Raw genomic sequence first — 14,199 nt, forward strand, 5'->3', positions numbered from 1 at the left:
TATTACCACCTTCATAAGTGGAAGTATTACAATTACAATTACAATGCAATACTAATATTATTAAGATTTTTCGAACACAAAAGTTGAAAAAGCTCATGAGTACTACATCATATACATATTATTATATCACATATTTTTTATATGTTAAGTTTACCTTGCTACGAAAGTAATTTGCGAATGCTTAAAAATTTTTAGGAATATAGTGGAGCAAAAATGCATAGTGCATACATATAATTATACAAATTTGAAAGAATAGTTAATTTCAAACTTGAAAATTTTCCTAAAAAAAATCTTCCTAAAGGAAGCGAAACATTTTAAATCTTACTATTTCATTTAGTTTCCATAGAAGTTCTTCCAATAAAAAGTATTATGGTCTTTTACTATTTTTGTCACTATCACATATCAAATATTTCAAAAAGAAAATTTTGTGGCATTGCATCATTCTCTTTTGTTAACTATTCCCAATAAACAAAATTTTGATGTTCTGATCTCTTCAGTTTCTTCTATCACTCTTCTAAAAAGAGAAAGTTTCATGCTACTCTCATGTAGAAGTTTTTCTTAAAATGAAGTTGATTGATATATTTTTTTTTACTACTACATTATCTTATATACAAGAACTTAAAAAAAAAATTTATCATTAAAATCTTTTATATTATTTCCTTATTGCTACAATTTTACTCTTATATAAAAATTCTTCTAAAAGAAACCAATTGACAATTGAAATCTCTTGCATATTTTTTATTGTGAAAAACTTTTTGTGCAACAGCTCAAAAAACATCATCATTATCTCAAGAAATGTTTCACTCATACTTGCACATCACTTTAAGATTTTTTTTTTTTTAAAGTTGCATTTCTTGCATTATTCTAAGAAATGCTTTTTAAAAAATGCTTCTTGTTTAACATTTTAAGATAGCTTTTATGTGTCATTTTTAAGAATTACTTCTTTTATACACAACATCATAAAAAAATATTTTTGTAGCTATTTATCTAAGAAACACATAGCCAATAATTGTGTTTCATTTAAAAAGGTATTTCTTAAGAAGAGAATTTCATGCATAACTTTAAAAGATCTTTTCATAATAATTTTTTATGAACTATTTTATAATATATATTCCATGCATTACTTAAATAAACAATTCTTGTTTTAAAAAAAATTCTTTTGATGTACCCTCTTGATATCTTAATAAGTATTACACATTTATTTTTATGAAAGTTGTTTCTTATTATTCAGAAGTATTCTTAAAATATTCATACATATTTTTAAGAGATGCTTCTCTTGAAATGCTTCTCATTACCTATCATTTTTTTAAAAAATATCTCTCATTCATACTTTTATATTGAAATGCTTTTTTACATCTAAATGATGATTCCTAAAAATGAAATTGCCATGTGTTGTTCCAAGAATTATTTTTGCTCATAACTTTTGAGAAGTACATTTTTTGCATTTTTACAAGGAACTCTTCCTACATTTTAAGGGATGATTGTCAAGAAATATATATTATTTATTTATGTATAATTCAAATAAAATCTACCTAAGAAACGTTTGTTACCTAGCATTTTTTTTTTTAAATTAACAAGCTACTGTAAAAGCCACATCTTATGCACTCTCTAAAATGTATTTAAAAAAAATAATGATGTACATTATGTTTTTCTTATAAGAACTATATTGTTTCAACAAGTGTTTCATAGCATTTAAAAAAATATTTTTCTTTAAAAAGTGATTCTTATATATTATTTTACTAAACTCTTCTCGTTATAAAAAGAAATCCCAAACTGTTAGCATATTATCTTAAGAAACGATTCATAAGCAAAACTATTCTTTAAAAAGAAAAAGTAATTCAATTTATTAGGTGCCTTTTAGTTATCTTGATTTTTTTACAAAAACTAATTTTCATTGCTTATTCTCCTAAACAATACTTGATTTATTTTACAATATTTGTTCTCTTATTTTTTAGAGAAATATTCTCATTACTTCTTCTTTTATTTTTTAAGAAAACATTCGCATTATTTGTTCTCCTATTTTTAACACTCTCATTACCTATTTTTTTAGTTTTTTTTTAAGTACTTATATTACTTGTTCTTTTTTTTTTTTTTTAGAAAAACATTCTGACTACTTGTTCTTCTATTTTTTTAGGAAACATATGCATTACTTGTCCTTCTTTTTTTTTTAAGGGAAACACTCTTATTACTAATTTTCTTAATTTTTTTTTGGGAAACACACCCTTACCTACTTTTTTTAATAATTTTTCTATTTTTTTAAGGAAACACTCCCATCACCTATTCCTTTCCTATTCCTTTTGATAATTTTTCTATTTTTTAGGAAAACACTCTTATTATCTATTCCTTTTGACAATTTTTTTTATTTTTTTAGGAAAACACTCATTTACCTATTCATTTTAATAATTTTCCTATTTTTTTTTTAAAAAAAACATTGTCACTACTTATTCCTTTTAATAACTTTTCTATTTCATTAGAGAAACACTATCACCACATATTCCTTTTGATAATTCTACTATTTTTTTTGGGAAATGCTTTAATCAATGCTTTTTTATAATTCTTTTTTTTTTTTGGAAACACAATCATCTAACAAGTAATTTTTTATTTATAAGATTAAAATTTATTTATTTTATACATGAAACATTCTTTGACCTTTATCAAAGAAATTCCATGTAGGGGACAATGAATCCACCCATGCGTAATGTGTAGTCAAAATATACATATCTTTGAATGAAGCATACATTATTCATCCTCTACATTTTCTTATTCATCCTTTACTTTTTCATTATACTAGTACTTTTTATTCTTATGCAGGAGGCAAACTTATATCATTCGTCTTTAAAATTATGAGAATAAATATATCTTATATTTTAATTTTACTCATTAATTGTACTAGTGCATTAGAACTTCTTATACTAAGAATTCTAATGTATGAGCAAAATGTGGATATTTGATTTTTGTTACTAATATTTTATTCTTATAAATTTATTTAAAGTTGTTAAATTTGAGGAAAAGTCAAAACAGATGATAAAACTATTTCAGTGAAGGTTATTTTACAAAATTGGTGATAAGATTGTTTCAATGAAGGTTATTTTATAGAATAATAATTCATGGAATAACCCTTTTATAGAATAGTTGTTTACGGAACAAATATTCTAGGAACAACTTCTTCACAAAACAACACCTTTATGGAACAGTTGTTTTTGGAACAACTTCCTCAAGGAATAATACCAGCACTTTTATCGAAATTTTTTTCACCAAAAATTGCTTTACTAAAAGTTATTCCATAAAAGACATTTCATTGAATGTCATTTCAACAAATGAAGAAGTGAAAATAAACTTGAAATATAGTAGGACTTTTAGGTTAATTCCACTATTGGGATGTTCAGGAGAATTTGGCTTGATAAATCAGATATAGAGATACTTAAGAGGTTTCCTCTTAATCTTTCCCTAAAATATGAATGTTTTTCCCTTTCTTTTAGAACAAGTAGTGAACTTTTATATTTATTATATCTGTCACCAAAAGCATTAACACCTTTTGTAATTGTCATTTTCATTGTTATTCCTATTCAATACTTAAGATATGTAACTTATATTCTTGAAACCTATAAATAAGAGTTTTCACAATTCATTGGGGACTTTTGGTTTGGCAGATTTCTCACAACTTTCTTTCAAACTCTCCTTGCAGTATTCTCTTTCTAGATCTTTCTCTTAGCCTTATTCTCTTCCCAACTCAATTTTATTTCACTACCTACCACCACCTATCACTGTACTCAATACTTTAAGGTCTACTTTAATTTTCCTCTCCGTTGTCTCCCGGCATATCATGTTCTACATGTTTGCAGGGCTTCCTCACCTCAACAAAGGACCCCTCGACAGGAAAGAAAAAAATTAAGAAATAGGTACAAATTTTGCTAGGCTTAGCCTTAGATTAGATGCCTTTTACTAGTACTAGTATTTTGTCATCGTTTACAAGATTTTTGTTAATATATTTAAATTTTTTCTATATCTTAATTAGATTTAATAAAATTATTCTCTAATTAGGATAAAATTATTCTCTAAGTCAAAAATTTTATTCAATTTGTCTTAGCTTAAAACTTGACCAATTCAATTTGAATTAAGAAAAAAGTTAATATCTCAATTCATTCAACTCAAATTCAAATTGATTTTTAATTGACCTCTATTTCAAAATTATCTTGAATCAAATTAATCTAAATTTGAAATGCTCTGAATTTAAATGACCCAATATACTTAAATGAAATAATCCAAAATTAGAATGAATATAATTTTACTCTTTAAAATATTAATGTAATTAAAATAATTAATATAACATAAATTATTAATTTATTAAAACATAATAACTTTAAATTATCTTTTCTATCTCTTTTCTTTACCATTATTTTTCTTAATTATATTTAAAAATTTAAAAGTATTCTTATTGTTTTCTCCAATGATAGAATAAAAAATAACTAAATAGATAAATAATAATTGTAAAAATCTAAAAAAAATCCATAAACTTAAAAAAATAAAAAGTCAATAAAACTAATTATAACACACAAAATCATGCAATTAAAATAGAAAAAATTTGTCATTACCTGCATATAATGCACAAACAAAATAAAAATCTAAAATTTTACTCAAATTCTATAACACTCAGATGTCATAAAAGTTATACAAAAGTCAAATTGACATATATGACATAACTCATAAGCATAATTAATTTTTATTATAAATAAAGTTAAAATTTATATTTAACATAATATAATTTCATTTTATTAGCAAATGACTTTTAATTTATTTAATTTTTAATTTTTATATAATTTAATTATATTATTTGATTTAAAATTTTAATAAATTGAATATGATTAAGTCGAGTGTCAGACCCTATATGACCAAAAGTTGAAATGACCTGAGAATCAAACTTAAATAATTCCAAATTGAAATAATCCGAGATCGATATGATCCAAACTCAAACTAACTTAAACCCAAAACAATCCAAATCAAAATTAATCTAAACCCAAATTGATCCAACTCGAAATAACTCGAACACCAAATAATCTAATTTTTTCTTGATCCAAAATAACCTAACTTAAAATGACTCAACTCAATCAACTAGATTACTACCAATAATCTTAAAACATGCTAATAAGATTATAATCATATATTGTTATCAACAATAATTCAAATAATAAATTAAGCTTTTTTAAAGAATAATAAAATTAAGTTAAAAGATAAAATATATTAAAAATAATTATTTATAAAATATATAATTTATATCTTAATGTCATAAATGTGCTTGCAAATGAAATTGAAATATTTATATTTTATTATACAACTTAATTGAAATATATTTTTTTAAAATTTATATTTTATTGTATAATATTTATATCATCATAAGTATAAAATCCCAGAGTCATTTCCCTTAAAAATTTTTTAAGGGATTGTTTGATTGACGAAATTTAAGATTTCGATTGGAAAAGTGATTTCTCAAAATCACATAACAAATTTAGAATAATAAAAAAAATAGAGGAATGTAATTTTTATGTTTTTTCACGGAATCTAAAATGGGGAATTCTATTTACACCTTTTTTTTTTTTTACTTTATACACCCCACTACTAAATATGCCCCAAATTCAAAATTAAATTTTCTATTTCTACTAAATATACTCTACACCTCAAATTCTATTTTTCCTTTCTACCATTTTCGCTCCTTCATTTTTTATTCTTTTCTCTTCACACTTCAATCCAAAAAAAAAACCCTAAATCCGTCAAACTAACCATAAATCAAATGTGTTTTTGAGTTTTTCACTGATTAAAGGTAATATTTCTAACTTGTTTTCAATTGATTTGGTTCAAATTTGGTTGAAATGCATGTGAATATAGGTTAGGGCTTAGTGTAAGATTTAAGGGAAATCAAGCTTCTCAAAAATAGATTTTCAAGAAGTTTTAAAATTTCTCAAAAATTCAATTCTAAAACGCATAAAGTCTAATTTCTTGTTTTTTGTGTAAAGAGGATCTATCCCTTGTGCAAGGAGGATCGATCCTGTCCAAACTCAAGAGTTTACATGTTTTTAATGAGACAGAACTTAGACATTTTATCTAATGTCATTTTTCATTTACGAAAATTTGTTAAATATATTTTATAAGCTTAATAGGTTAATTTTTTATTATAGATATGGCTTATACTCGAAAAAGAAGTATTCTTACACAAGGCAGAGGTACTAGAGCTAATATTGATCTAAGTTAAAAGCATTCGATTGCCTCCAAAAAGAGATGGCGAGTAATGGGACAGTGAGTTAGAGGACCATATGGTCAATGAGATTCCTTAGGCTAAGCTTTCCACTTCCACCATAGATGAACATCGGTTAGAGTCTTTTCTAGGAAGTTCGATTAATACGTCCATTATATTGAGTTTCAATTCTCATGTTGCATTCTAAATTTAGAATGGCTAGGTAATCTCTCAAATTATATAATACGAATCATGTTAGTTTATCTCTTTATAGTCTCTTGGTTGATTGTTATTGTTGATGTTATTGTGTATGCTGTTGATATTGGTGATCTTATTAATCTTATTTTTGTTGTTGTTATTATTACACAAGAAAGATATGTTGAAATCGATTAACCATGGGTCAAACTTATAGCAATGGCATCTAGACGATGCATGTAGCAAGATCCAAACCTATGTTGTCCAGTCGAGGTTATTCTCACTCATCGACTACATCTATCACACCATCAATAACACGATGGTCTCTACTTTTGTTGAGAGGTGGTAGTTGGAGACAAACACATTTCATATATCGTTTAATGAGATGATTATCACATTGGACGATGTGCTCACCCTTTTACACATACTAATCACTAGGACCATGATTTCAATCAATCATTTGACAATGCTTGAGGTGAACATAGTATTGATGAAGTTGCTTGGAGTTCCCTATGAGGCGGCGAGAGACAAGATTGAATAGGGTATGGGATCTACTATTCGACTAGCTTGGCTATGTGATACCTTCCTGCATGTCACTGATGCATTAGATAATGAGACAATTACTTGTGCATCTTGAACTTTTCTACTATATTCATTAAAACGTATGCTATTTAATGACAAAACTGCGATAAGAGTCTCGGTAACATACTTACCTCTACTGGAGGATCTCATTGCCACTGGTAGCAATACATAAGGGACAGTTAGACTCAATTACTTGTATAGGCATATTGGCATTGCAAGCAAGGTATACGTGCATCGAATTTTTGAATATCTAACATTTCTCTAGGTATATATTTATAATTAGTCATAAAATATTATAATTATTTGATGTATTTATTTTTACTAATATATGTGATTATATAATTAAATATTACTTATGTATTTTATGTAGGCATGAATTTATGAGCACTTTTCTTTGTTGGGTGCGGTCACTAATTTGACATACTCAACCACTCTACTGAATGCTTAATGATGGAAGGCTCACACTTATGCTGATTTATTATAAGCATAATGGGAGTGCCTAAATGGGTTAACAGTAATCGAGATGTGCTAGAAGCCATACATTGATGGACGAGAGGCACATTCATTACTCAATATTGCCTTTTTCAGTGGAGTATCAAATGTGAGGCAATCGTAAAGCTGTATCTTTCGAAGAGGGTTCTACGATAGATCAACTTTATACAGATGATTCCTCCTAGGCTATTGGCTACATCTCATGTTAGTCTAGGAGCATCATTTAACTAATATGATGTTGCATATAGCTTCTTGCACTAGTATTGGGATAGATGAGATATGCACATTATGTTGGTTGAGCATAAAGGTAAAGAGACTGTTCATCCGACTATGATGCTTGGTTTATAGTTATTTCACACCTTTAAATTCAAAATCCAAAACATTGATTCGAATTCTAGCCTCAGTCAGTTGATATTACATATACGAGTGATCTAGTAAGTTATAAATTGATCATTTTAAGGTTCTTTTATTAATTAGTTAATTTTAATTATATGATATCAATACTAATAACTTTATTAATATTTTTGTAGCAGCTCAACTACTTTATCTTTTGTCAACCATATCTTGGCTAACGGATTTGGTTAGAGTAATGACTATTAGAGAGATGTCATTGTTTGAGTGCAAGCCATATTAGATGGGTTTGATCATACTATTACAGAATGCAGTAGTTAGTCTAGACTGACATCGACTCTTGCACCTTCAGTTCATGCATTTAGATCGTCTAAACCATCCAAGGCACCCATGCTTATTTTATCCATAGTCCTATTGACACTGGCACCTCCGAGCCCACTTGTGCATGCTTTATCTCCAATCTCATTGACATAGCACCTCTTAGCCCACTCACGTTCGCATCGTCCCCACAACCAGTAGCATTGGCCATATCATCATCCTTACTTGATTTTTTCCTCTACGAAGATGACAATATTGACACTGCCAAAAACTTTCACATAAATAGGTATTATTTTTGTATGTTGAAGCTCAATAAGTACATTAACTATCTTTCATAGCAATTTGAAATCCTTTTAAAATGATCTAAGGTGCCTCTTTAATTTTGAATGTACACTCTCAATTTTAAACGAAATAATAAAGGTATATTGATGATTTGATAGGAAACACTAAAAGCCATAAATAATCTTAATAATGTAATATAAATCATATCTATTTGTCGTAACATTACAAAAGTGTATTACTTTATCCATCTACGCAGCAACAAATCTATCCTTATATTTTGCCAACCACTATTTTGTCACATACTTTAATGCACTTAGATAAGTTTGATAATCAATTTCTAATGAGCTAGATGCCTTTCGTACTCATCATAGGTAGATCAATACATTAGTACACTCAAACCAGACATTAATGCCTCTCATTTTTTTTTTTGCTCAAAAAATTTCTTACAATGCGTAAGCACATTTCTATTGATATGCAATCTATAAAGAAGATTGATCATGCTTGAAAACACTACCTTTATAGCATTCATTAATGCCAACTCTCTATCAGTCACAATGACAATAAAAAATTTACCAGCAGGCATCAAGTCATTTAACTTATCTAGTACCAAAAAGAAATTTTTAGGACACTTAGCCTTTATATACACAAATACAATAAAAAATGTTATCTTAGTAAAAGTTACACCAATAATTTCAAGCAGTGCCTTATGGTAACTATGCATTTTATAAATGCAATCCACAATCAAGACTGACCAGAAAGCTTGCAATAACTCTACAAAAATAAGATAAGCCTAGAACAGATCTTTCACACAGTTACTTGACTCATCGATCCTATGCCACTCTAGGTATTTATAATCATTCAACTTCTTCATCAGTTGTTGCATCTGTGATTTGATAACTTTCTTAACATATTTGTGTTTTTTACATTCATTGTATATTGTCTTTATAGTGTTAACATGCTTCTTATCAAGTGTTTTATAGTCAATAGTATGTTTCTTGGTATGACCATACTGTTTGACATATCAACAACTAATCTCTTTTCTTTTTCAATTAATCGAACCATATATGAATATCCCTGTAATTGTTCTGCTGGCAGATGATTGTGAATTTCACATACTATTTTCATACCCTATTCCTTATCCATTGCCAATTTAATCCTATGTAACTTAAATGGGTAACCACACTTTTTCATTCTCATTCTTTTATGTTTCATTTCTTCTACATTGCCCTTTTTCTTTAGCTATCTATATTTTTCACTTCCATGTCAATTTTATTCTAGGTTTCCTTAATTCTTGATTGCACTTATATTTTAGCTTTTGCATGCTCATTTTTAGTGCAATTTGACTTATATTTTAGCTTGTTCCTTAGGATTCTTGGCAAATTTGCTCCTAAATGTACATTTATCTCATGTGTAGGTACAAGTTATGAAATTAAACAATTTTGAACATTTTCAATATAATTTGGAGGAATTTTTTGGGTAAATTATGCAATTGGCCTAAGCTGGTGTCATTAAGACAAAATTGATACTTATGGAGTTTTCTTCATTTTTCTTACTTAATTTTTTTTAGTATTATTTTCATAGTTTTTTTTGGTAAAATGTAGGATAAATATATCCATGATATGTTTGAAATTTTTGCAAAAAAAAAAAAAAAAAGAAATGAAAGATAGAAGTTGGTGTTGGAGGTGCATAGCAAAAACACCAAAATTTTAAGGCATTTCAACCTGGTTGGAGTGCACCAAAGCTAAAGGCTGAGTTGGCATTTTAAGGGGATGTGATTGGCCACTATTTTCACTTTTTAAACCAGCCATTATAAGTAAAAAAAGATTGAAAAGTTTCTTGAAGACGTGAAGCACCAGTACTGTAGCAACAAAGACGTATACAAAGCGATAAGAGGAAGGCTCTATAAGCCAATCCAATGGAAGACTTTTCTATAATTTTTTTAGATATTAAGCTCCTCTCCTTTGCCTGTAAATAGAAGGAGAGGTTGGCCATACGAGAAGAGTTAGATTAGGATTTAAATTTTTAGTTCTTTACCTTTCTACACCTTTTTTCTCTTTATTTTACATTTTCCTAGTTTCCAAACATTATTTTCCAGCATTTTCCTTTTAAATTTTATTACAATCTTACTGTTTCCTAAGTGTTTTTAAGTGTTCTTCTAGAATTTTTCAATAAAATTTACATTTGAGTTCATTTTCCTGTTTAAATCTACTGATTTCTTATTGATACTCAAATCTGTTTTTGAATATGCCAATTCTAATCTACTTGCAATTTTTAAAGCATAACTCATTCAAATCTTACTTGTTTCTGCTCAAATTTTTTTTGCATTTTTCTAATTCAATTAGCTACAATATAATTTAAATTTAGCCTCAAACTCACACCACAACATTCCAAATCATGCTTGGAAGTTCCAACCAGATGTAGTGACAATGCAATTCTAGTTTTGAACAAGTAAGTTTGGTGTGAACTTCTCTCCACTTTTGCGATTTGTTTGCACTCTTTTCTTTTTAGATCTTTGTTTCTACTTGTTACCTTGTTAAGTTAATTTTATGCAATTTATTTCATGCTTTTAAATGTTGTTTGGTTAATTTTCTTTCATGAGGTTTATTTTTCTAGATTTTGTACTATTTTTGAATTTGAGTTCATTGAGCTGATTTCTTTATTGATTTATGTTATTTTCTTATTGATTTAGTTTAGTTAACTCATAGATCTAGGTTGCTTTAGCTTAGTTTTAGTTCATTCCCTCTAGAGAATTGTAGATCTAATTTTTTTTTCCTAAATTGTTAGTTTCCAACTTACAAAAATAATTTTGGTTTCCACTTACTTTTGTTGAATCTTGCAATTTTTCTTTAGTTTCTATTCTTCAATTTGAATTCTCATATTTTCTTTTAGTGTTCTTTCATATTATAGTTCATAATTATTTGATCTTGCATGATTTAGATTTAGAAACTCTTGTTGAAAATCAGTTTTTCAACTTGCAAATTTCTTCTCGATTTTTGCTTATTCAATGTGTTTTATGGTTTAACTTTGTTTTATTTGTGCATTGAATTTTTATGCTATTGCTTTTTAATTTTCATTTCAAATTTAATTTCATTTAGTTTGGTTACTATATTTTACATTTTTGTTTAGCATTTATTTTACCCATTGTTTTTCTTTATTTTTTCATTTTAACTAGTTTCCATTTTGATGTTTTATACACTTTTATTTTCATAGTAAATTTTCATTTTTATTTTTTAATTGAACCAACTTTAGAAAGATACACAGATAACAGGTACTTAGCTTAGGAATGTTTTTAACTAATCTTCATGGGATCGACATTTAGACTTTCATAGTTTTTATTATTACTTGAATGGTTTGTGCGCTTATAGAGTTTGTTTGAATAGGCCTCCCACCTCGAATTTTTTAATCACAATCTTGAAACCTTAATCTTTTCCAACACGTCTAGCCCATGAAATTAAAGTTTCTCTATTACAAAACACCTGCACAACGTTTTTAACTTATTATATCTATATAACATTATATATTTCTACATCTTCCAATAACACTAAATCTCATAAACATAATCTTATCTCTTCCATAATAAATGAATCTGTGCAATCATATCTAGTATTTAAATCATCTGGTGATTGATCCCACTCTATCAATATAGTTTTCACATTGATCTATATATCACAATATATTAAAATATTTTATTAAAAGAAATATAAAAATTGTAGAAAATTATAATGTATTCTTGGAAATTAATTTTAAGAAATTATATGGTATTTTAGGAAATGGATTTTGAAAAATACATAATAATATTAGAAAATCCATTTTTGAAAATTTTTCTATATTCTCAAAAATAGACTTCCAAAAACATAAAAAATTCAGACTCGACTAGGTCAGATTTCATTATCTTGTCAAGCTCTTTTATCCCATTGTTGTTTTTCATGAATCCATTCTTACATGGCTTGTAGGATTTAACAAAGGTTTCAAGATTTTGATTTTAGTTTTAAAGATTTAGGGTTTAGTGTATAAAAAAGAGGGATAAAAGAGGAAGAATGAAGAAAATGGAAAAAAGAAGACGAAGGTGAAAGTACGAGAATTTGAAGGTATTTTTGTAATTTATTGAATGTTAAATTGAGTATTTGGTATGTAAGTATTTTTTAAAGAAAATTTATAAGATGTATATAAAAGATTTTGTGTTGTATTTAGAACACTTGCCTAATAAATTCTTTTTATTATATTGCCCTTAATGACAAATGAATAATATGTGAGATTTAAAAAATTATTTAAATAATTGATTTATTTTATATTTTCCAAATATAATTATTTATTTAACTAGTAGGCAATTTAATTAAATTAATTTATATATTTATATAAAGTGTAAACTTGCTTTATTTACTCGTAAATTATTTTTATATATAAATTTAACATGTAAAATTTATATTTTTTATTATGATAATAAAAGATGTTTACTCTTTCAAATATCATCTATTATATATAAAAATTTAACATGTAAATTTTATAATTTTTTTAATAAGAATAGACAACATTTTACTTTTTCATACCTCATTTATTATCACAATAAACGGCATTTACTTTTTGAAACCTCATCTATTAACATGTAAATTTTATACTTTCTATTTTAATAATTGACGACATTCACTTTTTCAAATGTCATCTATTATCATAATCTCTCTCACTTTTTTATGCATGCAAATTATATAAAATTTAATACTATATTATAAAATAATAACATCTTAAAATTTATTAAAAGTTGATTTTAAGTATATTAATTATTTTAGGCGATGGATCAATGCAGTTAAAGAATTTTTTTTATATCTATATATGAAAATGTTAATTATTTTTTGAATTCCTTTAAATTTTGTTTTATTGACAAAAATTTATTTGAGATTCTCTAATTAAATTTGCATTTGTGAAAATAATAGAAAACATAAAATTAATTTTTAAAGATTTACATCTGAATATTTGATTTATTTATTTTTCAATTCAAAAGATTCATCAACAAAAGTTATTTTTATGAATTGAAACATTAACTTACTTTTTTTTTTTTTCAAAATTTTGATAGGTTAAAATACTAAAAAAGCTCTTGAACTATTTTTTTAAAAATAAGTCTTATTATTTTTATTATACTTAAATAAGTTCTTAATTTTTTGTTTATATTTAAATAGGCCTTTATTTCAAACAAAACAATTGATTTTTGAAGATTTATTTTGATATAAATTAAAAGTTAAAAAATTATTTGAATACAAATTAAAGTTTATTATCTAAGTGAAGTGACAAAGTTTAAAAACTTTTTTTATTATTTTAGACAATTTGATACTATTATCATTAAATTAACGAAATTCATTTTCTTTTTTTCTCCTCGTCAAAACTCATGTCAAGTTTTTCTATCATTTTATTAAATAAAATCAAATTAATTGTAAAAAACTTAAATTAAAAAATAAATTAAAACAACTTATTTAATTTTTATTTTATATAAAACAATATTTTCTCATACACGATTTTAAAAATCAAACATTAAGATTACGAATGCTTTTATGCGTGTCAGATAAAACCTCGATTTATAAGATAATTTCTATTATTTTAAACTTAAATACCAATAATTGAAAATAATAAAAAAAAAAGAACAAATTTTAAAGAAAACCTCATGGATGAAAGGTTTTTATTCTAGACTATTTTCTTCCTTCTTAACATCGTTTAGATTCCTAATAAGAGAAAACAATTTTAAATTTCGCAATCCAAACATAAAA

Source organism: Durio zibethinus, chromosome 18, assembly GCF_047325235.1.
Source record: "Durio zibethinus cultivar Kanyao isolate XHJ-2024 chromosome 18, ASM4732523v1, whole genome shotgun sequence".
Taxonomy (NCBI): domain Eukaryota; kingdom Viridiplantae; phylum Streptophyta; class Magnoliopsida; order Malvales; family Malvaceae; genus Durio; species Durio zibethinus.